Below are 25,106 nucleotides of genomic sequence, written 5' to 3'. Positions count from 1 at the left end.
GGTTGTTTATTGTACAGGTGTGTCTGGCATTAGGAGTAACGCCATATCACCTAAATGCTTAAAAATACCACAATAGGAAAATGAAATTTCTTAATTTATAATGACAGACTAATTATTTTTTGTATCCATGTTATGTGCATGTGTGTATTTGAATGTGTGCATGTGAAAACTTAGGATGAGGATGTCTGAAGTAGGGCTGAACCCAGAAAACAGGATCCACCCAGAGAGACTCACGCAAGCCTATCAATGGATCCATTGATACATGAAAGGCCACGATGGATGGAGGGAGTGTGTGAGAGTGAGTGTGTGTCAGAGGGTATGAGAGGAGGAGATTTATGAGAACAAATCCCCCAGATGTAGAGTGTGAGGCAAGCTTCAGACGTTCATGTTTGCCCGGGTCATGACCTCGGCGAGAGTTTGATTTTTCCATGACCTGCAGACATTAGACACATGTTTTCCTGCTGCTAAAACCATTTGACTGTCTCTCTTTTCTCTGATCCCTCTTTTATCTTTCATGCCTTTATTTTGTGGTTCATTTCTTATTGAAGTTACTCAATGGGACAATCAACTTCATGTATTCACCAGTGCTCCACTGAATCCTGCATAAACAGAGACCGACACAGATTGTTGTGTTTTGATTCAGTGTTACGCATCTCTGAAACACACTGTGATGTACTGGAGGCTTTGCAAAAGTTTTAAATACATTGATTTGATAGAAATTGTATTTTTTTCTAAATCGTGTAATGTTTTTAAAAGAATGCATTCAACAGTGAGTCATTGGGAGGCAGAGATCATGTTTTGGGCACATGAGCACTCGTTCTCATCGTTTTCTACTGCTTCTGTGGGACCCAGGACAATTGCTCTTTGAACTGCTGCCCTAAGGCAAATCCTTCAGGCATTGAAAGTACACACCAACAGATTAAAAAACAGCTTTTATGCTAAAGCCATACATGTACTAAACTGCAGTAAATAATGGCTTTTTTTAGAAGTGTTTTAAGGACTGCATCTCAATTTCGTTGTGCTCTGTACAATGACAATAAAGACATTATATTCTATTCTACATGCACAAGTGTGATCATCTCATACTCTCAGAGACAACAGGCAGTGAACATTCATTTACCATCAAAAACTGTCTTGTGTTTTAAATGCATTTAATTAAATCATTAACAGAATGATTCATGAATCATTAAAAATAAATGCTTAATGCTACGTTAATGTTAACACCCTCTCTGCTGCCAGAAACATAAACACCCACAGGTTACTTCATGCATACCAGGACTATTTGCTGGCTAGCACATAACATTTCACATATGTCATATTATTTTAGTGTCTGAGTAGTAAATGTGTAACTTATGCACTATTTAAGGCCCTCAAAACTGAAAACATTGAATGAAAAATGTAGTCTTCATAGCATTTATACCATGCTTCACATTTGTTTGATGTGTAAAGACAGATATAGCATTAGTGTTAGTAATGGTGCAAAATGATGATAGTTCACTAAAGAGTAAATGGTGATTTCAACATGTAACTGTGAGGAATTACAGTATATAAGTCACCCACATGTTTATCTACATGCATGAAGCTGACTTTCACTGTGGTTGGATTGTAAAGAAAAATAAAAAAGTTAGCCATAATGCTGCTACAGGCAGCTAGTTCCTGTGTTTACTTTCATTGTCAGACGCTTATATGTGGCAAACATGAGCACTTTTAGTGGATGTACTTCGATGGGTGCAGCTGACGCATTTTACAGCTGCCAGCTGAAGCATTCTTGCTCAATACTGGATCAATTCCAAAAATGTTTGCAACCATTAGTCACCAAAATGATGATGAAATGGGAAGTTCCCATTTAAAGGGCATAATGAGCAAGAGAGTGACTTTGCGTGTTTACAGCTATTTTACTGTACAATTAGCAATGATGAATATTCCTTTTTGTGAAACCAGTTTGAAAATTCAGGATTGACTATGTACTGTCTTTCTTCTTTTCACTTTCTTGTCCTGCCCTGTCTGTCACCTTTTCAGATCCGTCATCATCAGGGTTCCTTTTAACTTTGTATTTGTCTGTGCTAACTCTTCCACAGTAAAACGCTCCAGTCTGTGTATGGGAACAGCTGTCTGTGTTTTGATTTTCACTTGTTGCACCGTGTTTCATTGCTACCTGAACTGTGGCTGACACTCCATTTTCATCCGGAACACCTCTGCACAAAAGACACACACACACACACACACGCACACACACACACACACACACACACACACACACACACACACACACACACACACACACACACACACACACACACACACACACACACACACACACACACACACACACACACAAACACACGCATTACTGACATGCCACATAAAAGATAAGACTAAATCATATGTCAGCTGAGATTTCTCTTTATTTGTCTGAGCATGTGTGTGTTTTATCTGCTCTTAATCTAGAAAGTCATTTAATAGCAAAAGTATTTCCGTATTATGTGAATGTGTTCATTATATAAACTGTGCTCATAAAAGTGCAGTTATTTGCACTTAATTGTAATAGAGATGTGTGCTCCAGATAAACTTAAAAGGTTTTCTGAGGCTAAATCACAATTTGTGTAAAGAATTTCTAACACCATTGTTTAACATGACCACATTATCTAACTATTTCATTAAGTTGTTGGTAAAGTGTAGCCAGGGATGTGTAAGTCGCCCACGTTTTCCTAGTCATTTAATCCCTTGAGAAAGTGACTTCAAGTATTTTCATAAGTTGCAAGGATGTGAAACACTCCTGGATGACTCATCAGCAAAAATACATCACAAACTTCTTTAAAAAAATATTTTTTTCAATTAAAAAAAGTCAAATTTACAAGACAATGTACATAAAACATTTTGTGAGAGAATTAAATTACCACCACCTCGTCCAAATATGGTTACTTATGGCAGAAATCAAAGAAGAAGTCCACAAACCAGTGGGTGACATCATAGTGGCTATATGTCCATATTTTTAGTGGGTAGAAATGCTTATGTCAAACACAGCTATCATTTAATAATATTTGGTGAGAACAATAAAAGAAAGAAAGAAGAACAAATAAACAGCTTTGTAGGTGGAAGGAAGCAGGTGGGGAGGAAGGGGTAAATCCTTGATTTACGGGATATGGTCCAGTTCTTTCTCTCTCTCTCTTTGTGTGTGTGTGTGTGTGTGTGTGTGTGTGTGTGTGTGTGCGTGTGTGTGTGTGTGTGCATGTGAGTGTGCCACAGATCACACTGTTCCTCTAGCCCCAGGAATGACTAGCAAACGGATATTACTTTTTTTTTGTGCCTATATCTGTTTATGTGAGGAATGATAATAAGATTCTTGCTTTACATCAAACAGAGTCACCGCACTGACTCTGGCCACCGCAGAAAACTACATGAACTTCCCGTAAAGCCTTTATTTATGGCATTAAGATGTAAGACGAAACTTTAATGATTCCCATAAGGGAATTAGGCTGTCGCAACAGCAAACAGAATCATGAAACATCAAAGTACATCAGAATATTATGATAAGACGTAAGACCACAGCAAGAGTAGGTAATTTCAACATATACCAGTTACAACATTACAACAGATTAAGGACAGTATATCCTCTTTCTTCTTTTCTTTCTTTCTTGCATTCTTTCTTTCTTTCTTTCTCTCTGATGCTAAGCTCCATTTCTTAATTGTATTCTTAATGTGGATTACACTTATGTAACTCTGTTGTCAACAGTCATAACAAAGCATATGTAGTTGTGGTTTTCAGATACAGTAAATTCAACAAGATTTCTACATAGTTTCAATTTCAAATGCATGATTGGTTCGGCCAGATGACCAAACTGTATGAACATAATTGGCTTCACATACAACCGTCCTGTCTCAGATCATGACGTGATGATAAAGATCAAGATCATCGCAAAGTGGAAACAAGGTCAATCATTAATCTTATATTTATAAAACTTTTGGCGCTTTTCCACCACACAGTTCCAGCACGACTCGACTCGCCTCGGTTTTTTTGCGTTTCCACTAGGGATAGAATCTGGTACCTGGTACTTTTTTTAGTACCTGCTCTGGTGAGGTTCCAAGCGAGCCAAGCCGATACTAAATGTGACGTCACCAGACTGCCGTCCACTGATTGGTCAGAAGAGTTGTCGCTGGAAGAGTCATGAGCCGTCCCACACAAGAATCAAACCCGGCATTTTTAAATACCGGCAACAGCGGTCCAGCCATACGGCTCAATTTTCTTGCTTTGTGTGTGACAAAAAGCCACATACAGCAGAAAGTACACCACTGCCTCAATGTCCTCCATTGTTTATGTGTTTTGTGTCGCGTATAAAACGAAGTCACGGCAGTTTCTCGGAGCTGTGCTATGACGACCCCGCCCACGTTGAGTAGGTACTTTTTTGTAATGGAAAAGGTCTGTTCTGGAACCGTACCGAGTCGAGGTGAGCCGAGTCGAGGTGAGTCGTGCTGGAACTGTGTAGTGGAAAAGCGCCATTTAACAGAGCCCAGAAAAAGGGATATATCCTAATAAAAAATAATGTTAATGTGCCAAGCGGAAACTATGAGGGCTAATGTGCCCAGCAAGCAATATCATTAATATGAATAGGTGCCATCCTTGAGTCCACTATTTCGTTCCCATCACACATCCACGATTCACCCCCTCAAAAGTTAAGTTAAGACAGTTTTCCATTAGTAAAAAAAAAGGTAACCAAAGTGAACCCTGAACCATGGAAGGCTAGCACAAATGTAGGCCTACTTTGTGAGCATTTGGTGCAAAATGACCCGCTGTTGACCCAAACATTCAACTTCATCAGAAAACATGTAGGTGAGGGCAGGTTTAAAACATTAAAACATTACAAAATCTCTTGTAATGTAGTTTAAATCAAAACAGCTCAGTGATGGCAGGAGAAATGGGAATTTTCCAAGAAGTGTCGGATTAGTTACTCCGTGCTGGGTAAGCATGGGAATGGAGGGTTGGATGCATGGATGGAGTAATGTAAGCAGAGGTCAGGGATTAGGTAAGCAGCAGAGTGAAGGATTTCCAGACGGGAGAGTAATCTAGACGTGTCGATATTCATCCTCTGGGAAGGGGGGGTGGAGAAAAAACGGGGGAAAAAACGGGCGAGGAGATTATCTTGATGATGATTGCGTAATCTCAGTGTGTGTGTGTGTGTGTGTGTGTTATGGTGAGCAGACGGCACAATTAGTCATTCAGTCAGTCATACCCTCGGGCTGCGACCAGACACATACACACACGCGTCACTTCAGGCATGCAGCTACAGAGCTACATACACACTTTTACACACTCCTCCAAACCATTGATGAAAGACCTGCGGCGTTACTTTCTTAACTGTGGTTTATTGGATTGGATTTTCCCCTTTTTACTCCATCTCTTTCTCTTTTTGTCCCCATTGTTCCGCTTTTCCTCTCTTTTTTCTCTTTTCTGTTTACCTGAGTCCTCCTCACTGCTCCCTGCTTGCCGTCTGCATACCCCCTACCATCCACTTTCCTTGTCCTCTTTTGTCATTTCTTCCTTTCCTCCTTCCCTCATTCCTTTCTCCTTCCATCCCTTCAGTTTTTCTTTTCCTTCTTTCATCCTCATTACATTCTTTGCTGCTTCTTTCCTTGCCCCATCTGCCTTCTGTCATTCCTCATCACTCGCTTCTTCTTTCTTCCCAGCCTTTGTTCCCTTTGACAGATTTTTCTTCACTCCCTTTCTACCTTTCCTCCTTTTTATCTCTACATCTCCCCTCTCCTCTCTCTTGTCCTGTCATCCTGTCTTCTGTCTACTCTCCTGTCATGCCTTCATCCTCCCGTTCCCTTTTTTTTATCCTCAGTCAATCCATTTTTCTATTCTTCCCTCCTCAGTTCATCCATATATCTTGTGTCTTAACTCAACAACCAGTCATGTTTCTTCTAGAAATCTAAACCACTATAATCCAATTAAAGGAATTATCAAATTATCTGGCTAGACTTATGATGTCACTCATTTTCACCATCTTTTTCCCAGCACTCCACTCCTCCTCCACCTTCCCTCCTCCTCCTTCCCTACTTCTTTCACACGTTCACACACTTCTCGGGGGTTTAATTAGTGATGTCACGGCATTTGAATCCCTTCTTTTCTTCCATTGTCTCAGTGCTGCAAATTCCCCCCCATCTGTTATATTGGAATAGTCTTTTCCATAACCTACAATGGACCATTAAACATTTGTGTCTGTATTTGTGTGTGTGTGTGTGTGTGTGTGTGTGTGTGTGTGTGTGTGTGTGTGTGTGTGTGTGTGTGTGTGTGTGTGTGTGTGTATTTAGGATCATTTGCCTCATCCATCTACTGAAAAAAGACTATTTTAAGATGTATGTGTGTGTGTCAGACAGACACAGTGTGTTTGTGTGTGTCTACACTAAAGTCAGATATTAACTGTCTTGCGGGTAAACATGTCCTTGCTACTTTATTATACGCCATTAACACTGGAAATTATGGTGATAAATGCACAATCAGTACAGGCTGTTTTTCACCTTGCCTATGTTTTTTCAATTATTTCCACTGAGGCATGAAATATTCACATTAAAAATGCACCTATGAAAATGCAATTTCCTCTAAGGTCATCATAATTTGCAAGAATTCCATTAAGATCCAATGTTGAAAAAACTGAGCTGTGTGAGTTTGAGTCTTTAATCATAAAACAATACTATCACAACTCTTATAGGTGAAGTATGACTTCATATAACTGGATCTTTTTTTAGGTTATTTTCTATCAGTAATAATGCCATTATACTCACCTAAGTTAATTGCTGAGATCTGGAAACAACACAATTTAAAAGAATATGAATATGCCGATTTTAAAGTATAGAAAATGTATAAAAAATAAAAAATATTATTACCCAAACTGAATTGTAACAATCCAAGTCTTCCCCAGACAAGAACATCAGTATTGTACAATTCTGCAAGACCCTGTATTACATTCAATGTTTTCTGACATCTGATGCCAACATTTTTAAAATTCTCATACCAGCTACGTTATGAGTAAGATAAGGGAAAGATTGTTTTTATTGGAAATAAGTATATTATGTTAAGGTAGATATGGCAACCAAAAGACTTGCTTAACATGGGGGTTAGATCATGGGTAATACAAAGTAACTGAACTTTGGTCTTCTGCATGAAAACTGGACTCACTACACCCAACACCCTGACCTCCACACCTTTACTTTCAACCTCACTACAAAAATAATAATGTACTGGCACAGAACAGTGACACCAGGCAATCATGACATGCAGATTTATGCAGTATGGATGTAATTCACACATCATGACCCACTGTGTTATGATAAAGTGACACATAGCATAATGATATCATGTCGTCAAATGTACATGGTTGACAGGGATTAATTGGTGGTAAGTTCTTCAGTAAAGTTTAGTTACGATGGACCTCATGTTTATGGTTATATTAAGAACATGTCAACTTGGTGTCAGAAGTGGAATTTTTTCTGGAAAAAGCCACGAGTATTTGTCAACCATTGGAAAGTAACAAGGCACAACTGAAACAGACGAGCGAGGAAGATAAGAAAACATGTGGATGTTTTAAAAGAAAAACAAAGCACTAAAAAATGAATCAAACAATAGTATTACACATTGTACTTCATAATTGTACAGTGACATAGTTTCCTGGCCATGCACTCACTGTTTTACCTCCAAAAAAAGTGGCATTTGAGTTGACTCAATAAACTCAAGTCCTGACTTCTAAATGTATTGAGTATTTTGAGTTTTCACTTTTTGGGCATTGCTCTCTGGTACAAGTCGCCTCAGGTGGTGTTTGGTATTCTTTGGCATATGGGCAGCAAATCAGCATGTACGGGACGTGTCGAGTGCAGCAAGTCTGTATGAGAGCTGGTATCAGTATCAGCGGTTGAGTTGAGTCTAGTTTACAGGTTTATAGTATACTGGACGGTCTTGGCACAGCAGTGAGACAAGTACATACAGTTACAGATATACTGGAGGGATAAACCTGCACTTCTTGAAGCAGCTAAACATTGTCACACAGTGTTCAAGTAAGTTTTTTTGTAATGGAGCTATAGTGAAAGTTCAGTCAGAAAAACTATCTTTGCATGCTTAAGCCTGTAGTTTTATTTCCAATGCCTTTCACGTCTCTCACGCATGCTCACTCATAATTTCCTTTGCTGTCATTATCTGTCAACTGAGCTATCAGCTGTTCACATCAGCTGGTCACGTTTATCCAATAGCACGGTGACACACCTCCATTGTCAGCCTCTCACTGTGTGGCTGTTTTTTTTAAAAATATGTTGGTCACCCTCTCTGCTTTGGTGCTTTCATGCTGCCATTATGTGGCCCCTACCACCACCACCACCACCACCAGTCTTTGCTTCCATCACTTCATCACTTCAACAACCTAATTAGCCACCACCAGCGTCTGGACTCCATTGGGGGGAGTTTATCTTGCTGCTGCTCAGGACTGGTCCCTCGATTACAACCTCTCTCCCCTCTCCCTGCAGACTCTATGCACGATAAACTTTTGACAAGACTAATTCTTAATATTATCTGCACAATAAACAATTAACCTTATTCACTTGTCTCTCTTGATTGAAATGCTTCTATTTTTATCGCTGCCAGCTTGTCTGGTGACATATAAAACAATGTAGCGAGGGCTTTTGTTAGTTTTGGACTTTATAGTGCGAGTAAATGCCTACTTCCTGGAGGCAGTACATACCAGTGCATACCCAGTATGTATCGTGGCAAATGAATCAGCACTTTGGATTTGTTCGTTCATTTTATGCAGGCGCTATTAGACCAAAGAGACTTGCTCAAAGCCTGTTTGGTCATCGAGCTGCTTTTATTTCTTCCCTGTTTATTCCTTTACTGTCCTGTGTTGCCATGTTCTCAGCAATTAGTGAGAAATAACAGTAGAAAAATGGCAAAAAAAGTATAAATAAGACCATCATGGTGACTTAGAACAAAAAGCGAAACAGCAAAAGTACCAACTGTGTTATTAGCTTTAAGCTGTACTAACAACAGACACACCGATTGTTCTTTGGGAGTGTGTCTATGTATTTGTTCTCAGCTCAGCCACTAAATGCATTCAGATCTGTTATTTCCCTCCAGTCTTTTTCCTTTTTCTTCTTGTCTCTGCAGATTCACGAAGCCCCAAGATTCATGCAATCTGTTTGCTCAAGTTGAAACTTTTCAGAAGAGTCTTTGCCACCTCAGGCGAATTTGCATCAAATTGCATCTTTTAGTTGACTTCTAATAAACAGAAATGTTACACTTTGTACTGTAGAAAATAGTTAAAACATCACTTCCAACAAGTCAGTGGTTAAACAAAAAAACATTAATCGCAGTCTAATTAGAAATCAATAGGAAAAGGAAGATGGACTGGTTTGAGCAGAAGGAAAACTGCCAAATTCAACAAAGACTTGCTGCCAAGTGTGTGGGAAATAGTAACATCTCAATAGTACAAATGAGTGTTTAATTACCAGAACTCTGCACATGTGTTTTAGCTCAATTAAATTGGAACATAATAGCACCAAATCAGCCAACAATTAAATAAAAATGGGAAAACAATAGCCTCACGTCTCTCACTGCAATAAATGTAGCAGATATCATTTATGTACAGTATGTCATTTGTGTGTGTGTGTGTGTGTGTGTGTGTATGTGTGTATTTGTGTGTTTGTGTTTGTGTACCTGTCCATTAACACGTACACACACCATACAGCTGCTCCATTGATCTACGTGGATATCGTATGAAGATCAAGATGGCCCTTATTATCGGATTTAGAAGATTAACACACACCTGCATGGAAGGACTTAAGTCAGCTCTGAGGACGGCGTGTGTGTGTGTTTGAGTTTGTAGGTGTGTGTTTACACGTATCATGCACTAAACCGCCTTGAAAGGGAGAAAGATGAAAGAAAATGTGCTGCTTCAACTTTCAACTTCCTGCTATTACTTCCTACCATTGATCAATTTCTTCAGAAGGACAATCTTCTATACTTCTGGCACTGTTTATGGATTTATCTTGAGAGAGAGAGCAAGAGAAGACGAGCCTGTGGATGTTTGGTGTCTCGCCGAAGTTCAGAGGAAGTCGTTTCATGTAAACAGGAAACGGTGAGGACAGTGGATGTGACAGCGACGGTGGGGAATGGAAGTCAATCCAACATCTATCATCAAAAACACGCTCAAACACATCCAACTAGAAAACACCACTCTCATTCCTGTACATCCCTGCTTTCTTACTCATCTCTCCTCCTTCTCAGTTACTGAGTTTGTTTTTATTTCCATGTTAAAACTATAAATATAAATCATAACATTATACACAAAACAATATGAACAGCATTTCAAATAAATTGTGATCTGAATGAGAAAAAACAGAAATATACACACAAACACATTCATAGAGTTACACACACAAACACAAACAGACTCACCTTACTGCAGGATCACATTTAAAAGGTGTAAATGGTTGTTTGGCATGAGTACACACACATGAAGCAGCACGCACTGTGAAGTATTAATATCAAAGAATGAAGAGAGTAGGGAGGGGAGAAAAAGCAGGAAGTCCCCTAAATCAGATAGTGTTTGTGGAGAAAGAGAAGTGGAAACCTAATGCCCCCTATTACCTTATTATATATTGTAGAAATGGGTTAGGTTGTGTGTGTGTGTGTGTGTGTGTGTGTGTGTGTGTGTGTGTGTGTGTGTGTGTGTGTGCGTGTGCGTGCGTGTGTGTGTGTGTGTGTGTGTGTGTGTGTGTTTGTGTGTGTGTGTTGCCTGGTTAGACTTTAAGAGAAGGTGCATTCCAGAAATAGTTCTACTTCACAGTCATTTTCTCCCTCAGTCTTTCTTTCTTTCTTTCTTTCTTTCTTTCTTTCTTTCTTTCTTTCTTTCTTTCTTTCTTTCTTTCTTTCTTTCTTTCTCTCATTCCTTCCTCCATCCCTCTGTCGCTCTCTTTGTACATCTTTCATTAAACCCCTCACCTGCCCATTTTCCAGTTTTGACACTTTTTTTTCTCTCTCCCGACTTCCTTCCAGGAATTGTAAGAGTTCCCTGAGTTTGGTGATATGAAAGACTTACTCAGTGGATTTTATTTAAAATACACAAGTGTTGGAGATACATGCATATTGTGCTGGACATAATGCTTGTAATCATCATGATATTCATAGAGGTATTTGTCCAGTATTGATACATATCACAATATAGCAAATCACATATATTCACTGTTACACACTACATACAAAACAACAGAGCTTTAAGATAAACTCTGTTGATAACATGCTGATATTCAATAGGTTAGCATGCTGACATTTAGCTAAAAGGCACTATACACAAAATAAAGCTGAGGCTGATAGAAATGTCATTAGTTTTGCAGGAAACTGGTCATAAACCAAAGTATTTAACAAAAATAATAAAGACAGTGGATCACAAAAGTCATCCTGTAGGGAACATGAATATGTGAATTAAAATTTGTGCCAGTAGATCTAGTAGATTGATGCATATTTTACATTAGATTGTGAACCTTGGTGGTTGGGTGCAAATAAAGAGTCAGGGGATCACTTAAAAACAGAAGGATTAGTCGCTAACTGTGGCCACAACCGACACGGGATGTTGGGAGGGTTAGTGGGATTTTTGCAGATATAAAGTTATTTAAGACACATCACAGCACATTCTCAATTCCTTCAGTGTTCACAGGAAAATTGCAAATCAAGATGCAGATCTGTCAGGTATGAAATGATACATTAATTTAACAAAACTGTGTCAACTATTTTAATCCTACACAGTTTAGACGCTGTCCTTTCAATGCAACATATGAATGAAATGACCCAAAGATTATATGGTTTCTAAAGCTCTGCATATCCAGTCTCCTTAGTCTCTACTTTCTAGACCCCTCCTCTGATCAGTTACTCCTTAACGTTCCACATCCCCCGTCAAAATTCAGACATGACTAAAACTTTTTCCTTTGCTGTTCTCCAAGTGTGGAGCTGTTTATTTGAGTTATGTCTTCAGGGAGTCAAGTCTCAGATTGTTCAGTATATTTTTTGACAACCTACTTTACCAGCTTTTTTTCTGAGTCTACATTCAAAGCGTTAAGATAAAAAATCCATGACTGTACAGTGGCCCACATACACATGCACACACATACTCAACATGGTCTGTGTGTGAATGGATGAGCTTGTCCTAAGAGGTGAAGTATTCCTCCTCTGCTGACGCATTTTCTTAGCAGCTCTACAAAACCACAAGTGTGCAAATTTACACAGAAAACCACCAAAACTTCCCAAGATGGTACATTTAGGGAAGTGGCTTTCCTTCGAGCATGAGTGATATGTGTATTTGCGTCTGGCATATGCTGTTTTTTTGAGCGGCTGACGTGTGCACGCGTGTGCTCATCATTCACACCAGCTTGCTTTTTCTCTTTTCTTTTTTACTTATGACGCTTTGTTCCAAAATTAAGAGCTTGAGTCCGAGTTCGTTTTTGTCTGTTTGCCCTCGTGTCAGGAAAATAACCCCGTCTGGAAAGAGCTGTGGTTGTGCTTCACTGAAAGTCGTTCATCTCAAAAGGTTAACTGCTGGAGAGATGGGAAACACAGGTGCAGGAAAGTTCTGAGTTATTTCAGATCTCTGAGCCTGCAGTCTTTTTTCCCTCTGATTTTATATTTCGTTTTTGTGAAGAATAAGGAGAGGAAATTAACTTAACTGCAATTAGCAGCCAATTTCAACGAATGCAAATCTATTCACGCCTTTGAAATGAAGTTTTACCACCTTGCAGATGAATGCATAGTGTCTTTATCAGGACAGTTTGGCTCTGTATGGCTGCTGCAGAGATTGCACCTGTGACATTTCAGTTACACAACAGTCTCTCTAACCACAAGCCTGTCACCTTATCTTAACCCGCAGTCTTGCTCTGGAAGTGCTTGGCGAGATGTTCGACAGGATATCAATTTAATCCAAATATGAGGGTTTGCATTTCCCAAATGTTTCCATGCACAATTACTGTCTTTGTTCTATGAACTTTTATCTAATTAACTTGAAAAAAAAAGGACGCTAGCGCAGCTGGAGTGTGCACCATTTTGAAAGGGGCTTTATTTTTATAGAAATCTAATTTGTTTCTTCCTTCTGTATCATCCAGTCCCCATTTCAGTGTGAGGAAAGTCTGAAATGAGAGCAGAAAATTCGAACTTTCCTCCCCGAGGGAAGGAGAGGGGTGGAGGGCTTGGCAGAAGGAGGTGCTTCCCCATTTCAAGGCCATCATTTGTTTTTACAACGGAAAATTCTGTCAAAGCTTCACTATGCTAATTTGCAGACAAGTTAGACCTGAGCTGTTCCCCTTCCTTCTCTCTTTCAATGAAACCTCAGTTATTAATTTTTTTTCCCTCTTCATTTTTGCCGATCACTTGAAAGATGGAGCAGACAGACAAGGACCCTCATTCAGACTTGTCAGCTCTCTTTCTTTCTATAAGCTCTTGTCGTCAACACAGTGAACATGTTATGAAAGTGCATGCAGGATTTGTTTGATGTGTGACACCAAGACCTTATAGGAGACCTATGGAAAATGCTCGTTGGCCTGGTTGTGATGGGATCACAGGGCGACGAACAACGGGAGGATTGAGTGTGGCTGGAAGAGGAGGAGAAGGTAGAGGAGGAGGAAAGGAGGGAAAAAAGGGTAGCAGGGAAGAGGAGGGGGAGTGTGCAAGGCTTCCAACCCCAAAGGGCAGCCCTTAAGAAGCTTCAGAAGAGTTGGAGGAAGAAGAAATAGAAGGTTTTTTTCTCTTTTTGGGAGTAAATGAAGGGGATCCTCCTACAGCAATACAAGGGGAAATTCCCATCAATTGAACACCACACTTAAGATCAAAGTGTGTGTGTGCGCATGTGTGTGTGTGTGTGTGTGTGTGTGTGTGTGTGTGTGTGTGTGTGTGTGTGTGTGTGTGTGTGTGTGTGTGTGTGTGTGTGTGTGTGTGAAGACAGCCACCCGCACCTTAAGAGATGAGTAGGAGAAGAGGAGTTTAAAGGTGAGGGAGGAATGCAGGCTTTAAAAACTGCTTGGAAATATGACACTGACCTGTTGCAGCATAACCTAACAGACCTGAACACTGTTTGTTTTCACAGTAATAACACACATGCTGACATACTGTATACACCTGTTACAGCAGACTGTAATTCAATACTAAAGCAGTGTCTGTGCAGAAAACAGTCAGACTATTTTTGTGCTGTGTGTATCTCTGCACAATATTATCATAATCATAGTATTGCATCACACTGTATGCACTGAATTTAATCATGTTTCACTATATTGTATTGCATTACATGGTATATTACTATTGCATTGTCTTACATTGCTTGGTTTCAAGCATAGATCTTGGCTGTAAGAACATTTCTCAACTTGAAAAAGGCTCACCTGAAATCATGATTATTGTCCAAAAAAATCAAATTTGTGAAATACCACCGTCAGCCTTGGAGAAGTATTATTTTTTTAAAAACCAACCTTTTACTCCTCTCTTGCTTTCAAGAAGCACATCAACAACAAATCAGTTTTCTTCTGCCTTGACCTATTTGTTACACAGTCAGATACAGAAATTCTCGTTCATGCATGTAGTAACCTGCTCTTCTCTGGCTTTATAATCTGCAGCATTAAAAAACTCCACCTAAAAAATGCAGTATATACTAGAACCAACACTCTGAACAATCTGAACACATAGATTCTGTCCTCATGTCAACGACTCCTCGTTTCATCCAGGTCAGACTACAATTTGCTGTTCTCTCCATGGATTAGCACCTCTATACTTGGCAGAACTCCCTCACATACACACTGATTAATAGGTAATCTCTTGGTGCCCGACCATTTTCTTACTCTCTTGTGTGAAATACTCAACATCCACCGATCACATCAAATAGTATTGTGTTACATGAATTATCTTATCCTATCATATCACATTGTATCACACCATACTGTATAGTACCATCATGTGCTGTGTAGCATTATATTGTACAAAATCATATCATGCATTGTATCATACTGCATCAAATTAAATCACGTGAGGCAAACCTTTTGTGTTGCATCTTTATTTCTGATTATACTTCTCACATTCAATAACTAACTCTTTCATGCTCTCACTAACTCTTTATTGGTCAGTGACAAATAAGAGTTGGCAAATGAGCATTTAAAAAATGTCTTAAAAAATAGTTTTAAAAGCATGCATCATTTTGTATTTTTGTTGGTTTTATGTCGTTTGAAATGACATTTGCGCCATTTTTTTTTTTACCAAAAGTAAGACTGAATACTCCTGAAAATTAACTTTATTTAATATAAAAAAGTTATAATGTAAGATCATGCCAAACTAGTTGGTGTGGTGTTTTATTGAGAATTTAGCATTTTTAGGCAAGTTTAATTATTTGGTACAAAGTTTCTATGGTTACACCACTTAGACATTTTTTGCCATAATCCTCTAATATATTCTCTCAAAATGGATTAAAAGCAGAAATGTTATGCTGGGTCCACAAAAAAAAGAATGTGTGCAAGTTATTCATACATTTATTTTCAAATTGTAACCCCTTTACATTTGACTTAACCACATGGACACAAAAAAACATCATTGACCCATATAACAACAGAAAGTACCCACCTTCACCTAATTAACTAGACTCAGGAGCACTAACACTGCGCTGTTACTCCCACACTCACCCTGTAAGCAGTTTAACACAACATAGTTTGTCAGCATCACATGCTTTCCCTGCAGATCTTCATGCATTATGTGTATTCAAATATGAGCATTGCGGGTGAGAGTAATACTAGCATTGTATCTGTTTTAGTACACCACACACTTGTTACTGGTAGTTTTTTGTGTTGTGTTGTATGTGGTTGTTGTGGGAGTTGCTGACATTGTAATGTGTGTCAGGTCCTTTTCCTCTCTCACGTCAGACACTAAAGGAGGTCAAAAGTCAAATGTCTCTTTCTCACACATATTGTTGTCAGTTTCTCTTTTTCCTCCAACGGTGCAGCCATAAAACAGCCAGAGGTCCCTAAATTGATGTCTGTAGGTTACACTCACTTTTTCCAAGTTCTAAGTTCAACGCTTTGTTGATGAATGTGCATAACAATTAGGTATTTCAAAGGGGGTATAGCTCAGTGGTAGAGCATTTGACTGCAGATCAAGAGGTCCCCAGTTCAACTCTGGGTGCCCCCTCATGCATTGTTGTATGAGAACAGAAGTTCAACAACAGAGTTGGAAATGTCTCTCCTCCATTTATGCAATACTTATTATGATTTAACCAGATGTGATATGGTTGACACTTTCATATGAGACAGTATTCAGCATTTCATTTCAGATCACGACTCTTCCCTGTTCTAATCTGGTTGTCTCTTAAATATGTGATGTGTTGGTATACTTTTTCTCCTCATTTGAAATTGTCATGAATGCATCCTGCCCATAACTTCTGTCAAAACTACAAATGCAGCCACCTTGCAGACCTGAATCAGACGTGAAAAGCAACCTTTGTTGTGGGTTAAATTGAACACTTCAACCAGAGGGGGTGTAGCTCAGTGGTAGAGCATTTGACTGCAGATCAAGAGGTCCCCAGTTCAATTCTGGGTGCCCCCTCAGTTGGTGTTGTCCTATAAGCAATAGTATCTCTGCAAGTGTGTCACAGTGTCGCTTCAGCTAAAGGTGTTGTGGTTACCAGAGAAGAAGTTATTAAGTTATTAATGTGTTAATCATTAATGTGAGAATTACAACTTACAATTTACTTTAACAGATAACTGTAAAAGAAATAATTGTAACAAAAACATCCAAAAACTATACCAAATCACACCATTATTATAGTTATTGTTTTAACAATAAAAGGTGTTTATTGTTTAAGCACAATTAACTGAGAACCAAAATGAGACCAAAGCACCTAAACCCCCTTTTCACCAAATTAAATGTGGTCAGCGCCTTGGGTTGTAATCATTTGCTGATGTTTTTTGCCAGAAAATATTTGAAATTGTCATGAATTCAACCTGCCAACAACTTCTGTCAAACTACAAGTGCAGCCACCTTGCCTGAATCAGATTTGGAAAGGATGATCAATAATTGTGATAAATGACATAAAAGAGGGGGTATAGCTCAGTGGTAGAGCATTTGACTGCAGATCAAGAGGTCCCCAGTTCAAATCTGGGTGTCCCCTGCAACCACAAAAACTTGAGTGAATCCTTCACATTAATTGTCTCAACTCCATTTTGACAGATAACTGTAATGGAAATAATTGTACACAACATGAATTGAATTGAACGCCCAACAACCATACCAACATTACTAATTTCAAATGAGATTAATTACCAATTTAACATGTTTGAACAACAAATGGTATTTATTGTACAAACATAATTAACTGAGAGCCAAGATAAGACCAATGTTTGTCATTTACGGATTGTTGATAGAAAAGAGGCCTTTTTTGATATATTAACTCCTAGTAAATTGAGTAATGAAGCATTTTGCCAGGATCAATGATCAATACAATGTGGCTTTACACAGGGGGTATAGCTCAGTGGTAGAGCATTTGACTGCAGATCAAGAGGTCCCCAGTTCAAATCTGGGTGCCCCCTCAGTTGGTGTTGTCCTATAAGCAGTAGTGTCGCTTCAGCTAAAGGTGTTGTGTTTACCAGAGAAGAACTGTGATAGGCAGGTACTTTAAGAGGCCCCTTGTTCAAATCTAGATGTCTCTTAACTATGCAATGTGTCCATTGTTTATCCTGCTGTGTACAGTGATGTGAGAGTGCTGACATCTCTATTTGTTCACTTTGATACTCCTAAATTGTCATTAATGCATCCTGCCCACAACTGCTGTCAGAACTACAAAATGCAGATACCTTGAATCAGTTGTGGAAAGGTCCTTTAAGGAGAAACTCTGTTAGTTTTCAACCTGGTCCCTACTTTCACATCATTTTGTGTCTAATACACTAAGGGGGACAACAAGTTTTTAAATTGGTCCAGTATTGAGTGAGAGCACCACATCATTATAATAATTGTCTGGCAACAATATGAAGAGGGTCATACAAAGAAAAAAAGTTTTTCTCTTCCTTTCTCTTAATCCGGTGTGTTTGATACTGTATCTAACCAAGGCTTGCTAAAGAGTCTCATTCTGACATCTTATGGTAGTTGGGTAGTTGAGTTGTTGTTGAAGGGTTAGGGTTAGGGTTGGGGTTAGGGTTAGGGTTAGGGTTAGGGTTATAAGTATTCAGCTGTGACAGAGTTGTTGAGAGGAGTGCTTGGAGGTGTTTGTTGTTTTGGTTGGGAGAAAGTTTACCTTCATGTTATCGAAAGAGATTTTCAAAGGCATGGCTGAGAATTTAGTTGATTTTGATAACAACTCAACTCCTCAGAGGAAGATTTGCAGTTATCAATACTTTCATGTTTTACTGTAGGGGGTATAGCTCAGTGGTAGAGCATTTGACTGCAGATCAAGTGGCACCCTGTTCAAATCTGGGTATATCTTAAATATGTGATGTGAATTTGTAACCTGCCAACAACTTCTGTCAAACTACAAATGCAGTCAGAATGAGATTAAGAAAGAACCTTTAAATGAACAGTCCAATCATTAGTGTTATGCTGATCAATAATTGTGATAACAGTTCAACCACAGGGGGTGTAGCTCAGTGGTAGAGCATTTGACTGCAGATCAAGAGGTCCCCAGTTCAATTCTGGGTGCTCCCTTCAACCACATGAAATGATGGCCATGTCTCCATAAACTGCATTTTTACTAAACATATTGATGAACAGAGTAATCATTAATGTGATAATTAAAAGGGCCTAACAAAAACATCCAGAAACTATACCACATCACACCATTATTATAGTTATTGTTTGAAAAATAAAAGGTGTTTATTGTTTAAGCATAATTAACTGAGAACCAAGATGAGACCAAAGCACCTAAACCCCCTTTTTACCAAATTAAATGTGGTCAGAGCCTTTGGTTGTAATCATTTGCTGATGTTTTTTGCCAGAAAAGATTTGAAATTGTCATGAATTCAACCTGCCAACAACTTCTGTCAAACTACAAGTGCAGCCACCTTGCCTGAATCAGATTTGGAAAGGATGATCAATAATTGTGATAAAGGACCTAAAAGAGGGGGTATAGCTCAGTGGTAGAGCATTTGACTGCAGATCAAGAGGTCCCCAGTTCAAATCTGGGTGCCCCCTGCAACCACAAGAAGTTGAGTGAATCTGTCACATTAATTGTCTCTATTTGTTCACTTTGATACTCCTAAATTGTCATTAATGCATCCTGCCCACAACTGCTGTCAGAACTACACAATGCAGATACCTTGAATCAGTTGTGTAAAGGTCCTTTAAGGAGAAACTCTGTTAGTTTTCAACCTGGTCCGTACTTTCACATCATTTTGTGTCTAAGACACTAAGGGGGACAACAAGTTTGGGTCATACAAAGAAAAAAAAGTTGTTCTCTTCCTTTCTCTTGATCCGGTGTGTTTGATACTGTATCTAACCAAGGCTTGCTAAAGAGTCTCATTCTGACATCTTATGGTAGTTGGGTAGTTGAGTTGTTGCTGAAGGGTTAGGGTTAGGGTTAGGGTCAGGGTTAGGGTTATAAGTATTCAGCTGTGACAGAGTTGTTGAGAGGAGTGCTTGGAGGTGTTTTTTTGTTTTGGTTGGGAGAAAGTTTACCTTCATGTCATCAAAAGAGATTTTCAAAGGCATGGCTGAGAATTTAGTTGATTTTGATAACAACTCAACTCTTCAGAGGAAGATTTGCAGTTATCAATACTTTCATGTTTTACTGTAGGGGGTATAGCTCAGTGGTAGAGCATTTGACTGCAGATCAAGAGGTCCCTCGTTCAAATCTGGGTGCCCCCTCAATTGACATTTAAACAGTGGTGTTGTCTCTGTAATGAGGGGTATTTCAACAAGTGGATATCAAATATTATAAAAGCATTAGTGCTTCTAAAATATGTGATGTGTTTGCAAAACTTTTCACCTTTATGTCATGAATGCACCTGTCGACAACTTCTGTCAAAACTACATATGAAGCCACTTTGCAGACCTGAATCTGTTGTTGAAAGGCCCCTTAGTTGTCCTTTGAATAAATAGCCATAAGTCAGTCCTATCATTAATGTTATGCTGACCAACAATGCCTTAATAACAGGGGGTATAGCTCAGTGGTAGAGCATTTGACTGCAGATCAAGAGGTCCCCAGTTCAAATCTGGGTGCCCCCTTCAATTCCTGTGGTTCCATAATAAGTTGACGTGGTTGTTGTTAAAGGAAAACATCAGTTGTGACATGCTGACTCTTTGAACTGAGTGTTTCACTTCACTTCAGATCAAGTGGTACCCTGTTCAAATCTGGGTACATCTTAAATATGTGATGTGAATTTGTAACCTGCCAACAACTTCTGTTAAACTACAAATGCACCCAGAATCAGATTAAGAAAGAACCTTTAAATGAACAGCCATCCATTTATGGTTTAGTCCAATCATTAGTGTTATGGTGATCAGTAGTTGTAATAATAGACCAAACAGAGGGGGTGTAGCTCAGTGGTAGAGCATTTGACTGCAGATCAAGAGGTCCCTAGTTCAATTCTGGGTGCCCCCTTCAACCACAATACATGATGGCCATGTCTCCATAAACTGCATTTTTACTAAACATATCGATGAACAGAGTAATCATTAATGTGATAATTAAAAGGGCCTAACAAAAACATCCAGAAACTATACCACATCACACCATTATTATAGTTATTGTTTGAAAAATAAAAGGTGTTTATTGTTTAAGCATAATTAACTGAGAACCAAGATGAGACCAAGCACCTAAACCCCCTTTTTACCAAATTAAATGTGGTCAGAGCCTTTGGTTGTAATCATTTGCTGATGTTTTTTGCCAGAAAAGATTTGAAATTGTCATAAATTCAACCTGCCAACAACTTCTGTCAAACTACAAGTGCAGCCACCTTGCCTGAATCAGATTTGGAAAGGATCATCAATAATTGTGATAAAGGACCTAAAAGAGGGGGTATAGCTCAGTGGTAGAGCATTTGACTGCAGATCAAGAGGTCCCCAGTTCAAATCTGGGTGCCCCCTGCAACCACAAGAAGTTGAGTGAATCTGTCACATTAATTGTCTCTATTTGTTCACTTTGATACTCCTAAATTGTCATTAATGCATCCTGCCCACAACTGCTGTCAGAACTACACAATGCAGATACCTTGAATCAGTTGTGGAAAGGTCCTTTAAGTAGAAACTCTGTTAGTTTTCAACCTGGTCCGTACTTTCACATCATTTTGTGTCTAAGACACTAAGGGGGACAACAAGTTTTGAAATATGTCCAGTATTGAGTGAGAGCACCACATCATTATAATAATTGTCTGACAACAATATGAAGAGGGTCATACAAAGAAAAACAAGTTGTTCTCTTCCTTTCTCTTGATCCGGTGTGTTTGATACTGTATCTAACCAAGGCTTGCTAAAGAGTCTCATTCTGACATCTTATGGTAGTTGGGTAGTTGAGTGTTGTTGACGGGTTAGGGTTAGGGTTAGGGTTAGGGTCAGGGTTAGGGTTAGGGTTAGGGTTATAAGTATTCAGCTGTGACAGAGTTGTTGAGAGGAGTGCTTGGAGGTGTTTGTTGTTTTGGTTGGGAGAAAGTTTACCTTCATGTTATCGAAAGAGATTTTCAAAGGCATGGCTGAGAATTTAGTTGATTTTGATAACAACTCAACTCTTCAGAGGAAGATTTGCAGTTATCAATACTTTCATGTTTTACTGTAGGGGGTATAGCTCAGTGGTAGAGCATTTGACTGCAGATCAAGAGGTCCCCCGTTCAAATCTGGGTGCCCCCTCAATTGACATTTAAACAGTGGTGTTGTCTCTGTAATAAGGGGTATTTCAACAAGTGGATATCAAATATTATAAAAGCATTAGTGCTTCTAAAATATGTGATGTTTTTGCAAATCTTTTCACCTTTATGTCATGAATGCACCTGTCGACAACTTCTGTCAAAACTACATATGAAGCCACTTTGCAGACCTGAATCCGTTGTTGAAAGTCCCCTTAGTTGTCCTTTGAATAAATAGCCGTCAGTCAGTCCTATCATTAATATTATGCTGACCAACAATGCCTTAATAACAGGGGGTATAGCTCAGTGGTAGAGCATTTGACTGCAGATCAAGAGGTCCCCAGTTCAAATCTGGGTGCTCCCTTCAATTCCTGTGGTTCTGTAATAAGTTGACATGGTTGTTGTTAAAGGAAAACATCAGTTGTGACATGCTGACTCTTTTAACTGAGTGTTTCACTTCAGATCAAGTGGCACCCTGTTCAAACCTGGGTATATATTAAATATGTGATGTGAATTTGTAACCTGCCAACAACTTCTGTCAAACTACAAATGCAGTCAGAATGAGATTAAGAAAGAACCTTTAAATGAACAGCCATCCATTATGGTTTAGTCCAATCATTAGTGTTATGGTGATCAGTAGTTGTAATAATAGACCAAACAGAGGGGGTGTAGCTCAGTGGTAGAGCATTTGACTGCAGATCAAGAGGTCCCTAGTTCAATTCTTGGTGCCCCCTTCAACCACATTGCATGATGGCCATGTCTCCATAAACTGCATTTTTACTAAACATATTGATGAACAGAGTAATCATTAATGTAACTTAAATTTATTTTAACAGATAACTGTAACAGAAATAATTGTACCCAGTACCAATTAAAGGGCCTAACAAAAACATCCACAAACTATACCACATCACACAGTTATTTTAGTTATTGTTTGAACAATAAAATGTGTTTATTGTTTAAGCATAATTAACTGAGAACCAAGATGAGACCAAAGCACCTAAACCCCCTATTCACCAATTACATTTTTGCTGATTTGCTGATGTTTTTGCCAGAAAAGACACATTCTGTAACTGATGTTTTGATGTTCAATAATGGCCATTATGGTTCACTTGATGTAGGGGGTATAGCTCAGTGGTAGAGCATTTGACTGCAGATCAAGAGGTCCCCAGTTCAAATCTGGGTGCCCCCTTCAATTCCTGTGGTTCCATAACAAGTTCACATGGTTGTTGTTAAAGGAAAACATCAGTTTTATCTGAGGGGTAACTGAGTGTTTCACTTCAGATGAACCCTGTTCAAATCTGGGTACATCTTAAATATGTGATGTGAATTTGTAACCTACTAACAACTTCTGTCAAACTACAAATGTAGCCACTTTGGACACTTAAATCAGATTTGGAAAGAACCTTTAAATTAACAGCCATCCATTTATCATTCAGTCCAATCATTAGTGTTATGGTGATCAGTAGTTGTGATAATAGACTAAGTGAGGCTGTGTAGCTCAGTGGTAGAGCATTTGACTGCAGATCAAGAGGTCCCTAGTTCAATTCTGGGTGCCCCCTTCAACCACATGTCTCCATAACCTGCATCTTCACTAAACATATTGATGAACAGAGTAATCATTAATGTGATAATTAAAACTTTGTGAGAATTTACTTTAACAGATATTTGTAACAGAATGAATTGTACCCAGTAACAATTAAAAGGCCAAAAACATCCAGACACACAGTTATTATAGTTATTGTTTGAACAATAAATGGTGTTTATTGTTTAAGCACAATTAACTGAGAACCAAAATGAGACCAAGGCACCTAAACCCCCTTTTCACCAAATTAAATGTGGTCAGCGCCTTGGGTTGTAATCATTTGCTGATGTTTTTTGCCAGAAAAGATTTGAAATTGTCATGAATTCAACCTGCCAACAACTTCTGTCAAACTACAAGTGCAGCCACCTTGCCTGAATCAGATTTGGAAACGATGATCAATAATTGTGATAAGTGGCCTAAAAGAGGGGGTATAGCTCAGTGGTAGAGCATTTGACTGCAGATCAAGAGGTCCCCAGTTCAAATCTGGGTGCCCCCTGAAACCACAAAGAAAATTGAGTAAATCTGTAACATGAATTGTCTCAACTTCATTTTGACAGATAACTGTAATGGAAATAATTGTACACAACATGAATCGAATTAACCTAACAACCTGGGTGCCCCCTCAACTGGTGGTGTGTCTGTTAACAAGTTACTTTAACAAGTTGGTGAAGCTGCTTCTAGCACATATGAAGTGTCAGTGAAATTGTCATGAATGCAACCGGCCAAAACTACAAACGCAGACACCTGAATGACATATGAGAAGGCACCTTAATTGTGGGTTAACTTAACTTCCATCCATGTATCATTCAGTCCTTTCATTAGTGTTATGCTGATCAGTAATTATTCAGACAATCTGAAAACAGGGTCTATAGCTCAGTGGTAGAGCATTTGAACTGGGGATCAAGAGGTCTTTAACACATTAACATGGTTGCTATAAAAGGAAATGATCAGTTGTGATATGCTGGCACTTTCATATGAAGAATCATTGAGTGTTTCACCTCAGATCATGAGACCCTCTGTTCAAATCTTGGGGTCCTTAGGCCTTGAAATGTTGCTTTATTCAACCTTTATTTACCCACATAGAGAACAGGGAACACCTTTATTTCATTGTGTTAACCATCACTCAAATACATGAAAGACACATTCTGTAACTGATGTTTTGATGTTCAATAATGGCCATTATGTTGCACTTGTTGTAGGGGGTATAGCTCAGTGGTAGAGCATTTGACTGCAGATCAAGAGGTCCCCAGTTCAACTCTGGGTGCCCCCTTAGTTTCAGTTGTCCCTGTATCCTTAACCGATTCATATGGCAACTGTAGGTAAAGCATATTCTGTGACATGCTGACCACTTTATTTGAGTGTTTATGTTCAGATCAAGAGGCCCCCTGTTCTGTCAAAACAGATGCAGACCTGAGTCAGATGTGGAAAGGGCCCTTAATTATTAGTGTTATGCATATCGATAATTGTGATAACAAGTTTGAAAGTGGGGGTATAGCTCAGTGGTAGAGCATTTGACTGCAGATCAAGAGGTCCCCAGTTCAACTCTGGGTGCCCCCTAAAAGTGGTCTTATCCCTGAAGGTAGCAGTACTGTAACACGTTAGTGTAGTAGCTGTAAAAGAAAAACACCTGCTGATTCTTTTTATCTGAGGGGTTATTGAGCTTTTCACTTCAGATCAAGAGGCCCCCCTGTTCAAATATGAGTGC

The 25,106-nt window shown here is 39.0% G+C and overlaps 18 non-coding genes across 18 annotated transcripts; all 18 read left to right on the top strand.

Annotated features, from left to right (window-relative positions):
• The first annotated feature begins 16,108 nt into the window (after positions 1 to 16,108).
• On the top strand, positions 16,109 to 16,180 carry trnac-gca (transfer RNA cysteine (anticodon GCA)). Its single transcript has one exon. It is a non-coding gene; the product is annotated as a tRNA-Cys (tRNA).
• Positions 16,181 to 16,522: 342 nt separating this feature from the next.
• Positions 16,523 to 16,594, top strand: trnac-gca (transfer RNA cysteine (anticodon GCA)). The gene has a single exon. It is a non-coding gene; the product is annotated as a tRNA-Cys (tRNA).
• Positions 16,595 to 17,087: 493 nt separating this feature from the next.
• Positions 17,088 to 17,159, top strand: trnac-gca (transfer RNA cysteine (anticodon GCA)). The gene has a single exon. It is a non-coding gene; the product is annotated as a tRNA-Cys (tRNA).
• A 346-nt stretch (positions 17,160 to 17,505) lies between these two features.
• Positions 17,506 to 17,577, top strand: trnac-gca (transfer RNA cysteine (anticodon GCA)). The gene has a single exon. It is a non-coding gene; the product is annotated as a tRNA-Cys (tRNA).
• A 1,036-nt stretch (positions 17,578 to 18,613) lies between these two features.
• trnac-gca (transfer RNA cysteine (anticodon GCA)) lies at positions 18,614 to 18,685 on the top strand. Its single transcript has one exon. It is a non-coding gene; the product is annotated as a tRNA-Cys (tRNA).
• A 414-nt stretch (positions 18,686 to 19,099) lies between these two features.
• Positions 19,100 to 19,171, top strand: trnac-gca (transfer RNA cysteine (anticodon GCA)). Its single transcript has one exon. It is a non-coding gene; the product is annotated as a tRNA-Cys (tRNA).
• Positions 19,172 to 19,771: 600 nt separating this feature from the next.
• Positions 19,772 to 19,843, top strand: trnac-gca (transfer RNA cysteine (anticodon GCA)). The gene has a single exon. It is a non-coding gene; the product is annotated as a tRNA-Cys (tRNA).
• A 288-nt stretch (positions 19,844 to 20,131) lies between these two features.
• On the top strand, positions 20,132 to 20,203 carry trnac-gca (transfer RNA cysteine (anticodon GCA)). Its single transcript has one exon. It is a non-coding gene; the product is annotated as a tRNA-Cys (tRNA).
• Positions 20,204 to 20,507: 304 nt separating this feature from the next.
• trnac-gca (transfer RNA cysteine (anticodon GCA)) lies at positions 20,508 to 20,579 on the top strand. The gene has a single exon. It is a non-coding gene; the product is annotated as a tRNA-Cys (tRNA).
• Positions 20,580 to 20,992: 413 nt separating this feature from the next.
• On the top strand, positions 20,993 to 21,064 carry trnac-gca (transfer RNA cysteine (anticodon GCA)). Its single transcript has one exon. It is a non-coding gene; the product is annotated as a tRNA-Cys (tRNA).
• A 684-nt stretch (positions 21,065 to 21,748) lies between these two features.
• trnac-gca (transfer RNA cysteine (anticodon GCA)) lies at positions 21,749 to 21,820 on the top strand. Its single transcript has one exon. It is a non-coding gene; the product is annotated as a tRNA-Cys (tRNA).
• A 288-nt stretch (positions 21,821 to 22,108) lies between these two features.
• Positions 22,109 to 22,180, top strand: trnac-gca (transfer RNA cysteine (anticodon GCA)). Its single transcript has one exon. It is a non-coding gene; the product is annotated as a tRNA-Cys (tRNA).
• A 298-nt stretch (positions 22,181 to 22,478) lies between these two features.
• trnac-gca (transfer RNA cysteine (anticodon GCA)) lies at positions 22,479 to 22,550 on the top strand. Its single transcript has one exon. It is a non-coding gene; the product is annotated as a tRNA-Cys (tRNA).
• A 386-nt stretch (positions 22,551 to 22,936) lies between these two features.
• Positions 22,937 to 23,008, top strand: trnac-gca (transfer RNA cysteine (anticodon GCA)). The gene has a single exon. It is a non-coding gene; the product is annotated as a tRNA-Cys (tRNA).
• A 298-nt stretch (positions 23,009 to 23,306) lies between these two features.
• trnac-gca (transfer RNA cysteine (anticodon GCA)) lies at positions 23,307 to 23,385 on the top strand. Its single transcript has one exon. It is a non-coding gene; the product is annotated as a tRNA-Cys (tRNA).
• Positions 23,386 to 23,825: 440 nt separating this feature from the next.
• trnac-gca (transfer RNA cysteine (anticodon GCA)) lies at positions 23,826 to 23,897 on the top strand. The gene has a single exon. It is a non-coding gene; the product is annotated as a tRNA-Cys (tRNA).
• Positions 23,898 to 24,599: 702 nt separating this feature from the next.
• On the top strand, positions 24,600 to 24,671 carry trnac-gca (transfer RNA cysteine (anticodon GCA)). The gene has a single exon. It is a non-coding gene; the product is annotated as a tRNA-Cys (tRNA).
• A 215-nt stretch (positions 24,672 to 24,886) lies between these two features.
• Positions 24,887 to 24,958, top strand: trnac-gca (transfer RNA cysteine (anticodon GCA)). The gene has a single exon. It is a non-coding gene; the product is annotated as a tRNA-Cys (tRNA).
• The last annotated feature ends 148 nt before the right edge of the window (positions 24,959 to 25,106 follow it).

This window comes from Scomber scombrus, chromosome 2 (assembly GCF_963691925.1).
Source record: "Scomber scombrus chromosome 2, fScoSco1.1, whole genome shotgun sequence".
Classification (NCBI taxonomy): Eukaryota; Metazoa; Chordata; class Actinopteri; order Scombriformes; family Scombridae; genus Scomber; species Scomber scombrus.
Note: the sequence above shows the minus strand (reverse complement) of the source record. Positions and strands in the feature narration are given on the sequence as shown.